General features: G+C 37.5%; 1 long non-coding RNA gene across 1 annotated transcript in view; it reads right to left on the bottom strand.

The window, feature by feature from the left end:
- Positions 1-248: 248 nt before the first annotated feature.
- Positions 249-2951, bottom strand: part of LOC125482943 — a 21264-nt gene continuing 18561 nt past the window's right edge. The window contains exon 2 of the long non-coding RNA XR_007261932.1: positions 249-350. This is a non-coding gene — a long non-coding RNA (uncharacterized LOC125482943). The remainder of the gene's footprint in view (positions 351-2951) is intronic.

The raw sequence follows: 2951 nt of genomic DNA, 5'->3' as shown, positions 1-2951 counted from the left end.
TACTAGATAGTTGGCATAGTTTTAGTTCCACATGATACATTACTAGAAGATTTATATCCAGATAATTTAAATATGTCCACTGAAACAGCTTATACATAAAATTCTTAACGAAGATATATTTCCAATGTTTATCCCAGCTTCTGAAAGAAGTATCTTAAGGACTGAGGCAACATTATTTGTACCTCCCATCTAGTTTTAACAAAATTCACTTCTGACATCTTGTCCAATGCTTAAGATGTCTTTTTTTCCCCTCACAGAACAACTATTTTACCACAGCAACAATGTGCTTCTTCTTCTCGGAGACCAATGGCAGAGAGCCTGGCTTTCTGTGCTGGCGGCGATTCAGTTCCCTGGAAGAAAAGTGAGTTTGTAATGAGCTATTTGGTTAAATACTTACATGAACATGAATGCACCTAACTGTGCCACCATTTTTTTTAAAAATCAAAAATTGTACATAGAAAAGCCTGATTTAATTTATCAATTAAAACAAATAATAATGTCTTGACCAACGAAATAACGTTCTACAACTGTCAAAACATAAAAAACTTTGCAAGTTTGCAGAAATGTGGTGGTTGATGGGGTGTGTGCATTAGGAGTACTACCCACAAACAGTCATCACGAACCTACAGCTAGCCCCGTCTTAACTTCTTTCTGCAATGACCGGTCAATGTCTTTTTCTACTTAGTGTCTATCCTATCATATCCCTCCATAAAGAAGGTATTTCTACTTGAGGATGTACAAAACTAGGGGTGATAAATATAAAATGGTCACCAATAAAATAAGGTACTCAGGAGAAACTTCCTTACTCAAGAACATCACAAATATGGACCTTGCTACCACACAATGACTGAGGGTTTAGCAGATGTATTTGGGACAGACAAATATGGGATGGGGGACTGCTGGTGACAGGAGGCTTGTTTAGAGCACAAAACAACAGCAACATTAATCCATTAGATTGAATAGCCTGTATTCCATAGAAACGTATGTCTTGCTATGTAATATAATAAAAATTTAAACTTGTTTTATCTAAATATTGCATGCCTTAAATTTTTTGGCCTGCTGGCACCAGACTGACTACTTGAACTAGGAGTTGAAACCTCAGTTAAAAGGTTTTTCAATCAAATTGAAAGCCCATAATATAAAAATCAATATGAGCACGTCAAGTATTGAAAGGCTGCTTTATTCCTGCTGAATTAACGTAATTGCAGAAAACAAAAACAAACAGCAGATACAACTGAAGACTGATACATCAATTCAAGTAGAGTTACAGAGCCAGAGAGTATACTGGAACTCAGTACGAAAGGGCACAGGGTAATTTGTCGATTCAATTTATGTCATTAGCATTTATAACTCGGTTTCCTGCTGAAACAAGTTTCAGGTCAAATTAGAGGAATCCTACTTTGTGTTGTGTTTTAGCTTTTAAAACTGCTTGATTAATACTAACACAGATTTTACAAGTTGCAAAATAGAGAAGGATAGAGACCACTATCTTAACAGCTCCTATTCTCTTGCACCTGGCTTATTTACTTGCACATTCAGAAGTACAGTACTCTAGGTTCACATACATGGCAACCTGCATAAATTAAATAGCTGCACATATTCAGATGTGTGTGCATTAACCTCTGTATCCATATGCTAATACAAACCCACAGGTGTGTTTGTATATTAATACATGGAAATAGATGCTAGTTTGGATTTTAGGTGTTTATCAGCTTCAACATTAAAGGTGTTGAATCTTGTTAGGAATTCAGGCAATCACTGCCCTTTTGGCAAGCAAAGTCAAGCACAAATAGGGTGGTGGAAAACTAAAAATGAAAATTAAATAAGGAACAAAGTTTGGGTAACTTCAAAACTTAATAGAAAATAATTTTTAGAATTTTGTAATTTACTTATCACAAATTATCCAACCCACAGTTTTTACTTCAGGGAATAATGGCAAACTATCCTAGTGAAAACTGTAACTTTGTGCATTATCTGTTCCTGTTACATACTGTAACCTTAGCTGCAAGCACTTATCTGAAAAGCTGGCCATGTGATTTAAGTTTCAGATTTATCCCATGATTTTAAGAGTTGTACAGACCAGGTAAACCCAATGTATAAAAGCTGCGCTAGATTAGCCAACTGAATTGAGGCACCAGTTGGCATGCAACTCTTGGCCTCGGTGAAATTTGACTGGAGAAGAGAATGTTATCTCAGAATCCCTCCCCGGTGGATGGTCAGAACTGTGACAAAGTAAAGAATATATGGCTTCTAGAAACAACATAAGGTCAGAAAAGCGAGTGAGAGAAAAAATATTCCATTCTTGCCCTGTCACAAAATGTGAACGTCAATGAAGAATTCAACAACAGCTACTTGTATTTATATAGATCCTCTAATATAACAAACATTGGAAGATGCTTCATGGCAGTGTAAAAAAAAAAGTCAAAATTAGATACTGGAGCCACTCAAAGACAAATTAGAGCAAACGACCAAATGCTTGGCCAAAGAGGTTTCAAGGAACATCTGAAGGAAGAATGAGGAGCAGTTACACAAGTTAAAAAGGAGAGAATTACAGAACTTAGGCCTAAACAACTAAAGGCAACTAATAATGGAGCAATTTAAATTAGGAATGGACCACTTGTGGCTCAGTAGCAACATCCCTACCTCTGGGCCAGAAGCTCTGAGCTCAAATCCCACCTGTCTTCAGAAATGTGCCATACCATGTCTGAACAGGTTGATTTAGTGAGAAGTGGTGAAGTAATGGAAATGTCACTGGACACGTAATCCAGAACCCCAGGCTAACAAGGGTGCTTTTGGCACAGTGGTAGTTTCCCAACTCTGATCCAGGAGATAGTAGGAACTGCAGATGCTGGAGAATCTGAGATAACAAGGTGTAGAGCTGGATGAACACAGCAGGCCAAGCAGCATCAGAGGAGCAGGAAGGCTGACGTTTAGGGCCTAGACCCTTCTTT

The sequence above is a fragment of the Rhincodon typus genome, chromosome 4 (assembly GCF_021869965.1).
Source record: "Rhincodon typus isolate 14 chromosome 4, sRhiTyp1.1, whole genome shotgun sequence".
Classification (NCBI taxonomy): Eukaryota; Metazoa; Chordata; class Chondrichthyes; order Orectolobiformes; family Rhincodontidae; genus Rhincodon; species Rhincodon typus.
The sequence above is the reverse complement of the archived record's forward strand: the minus strand, read 5'-3'. Positions and strand labels throughout refer to the sequence as shown.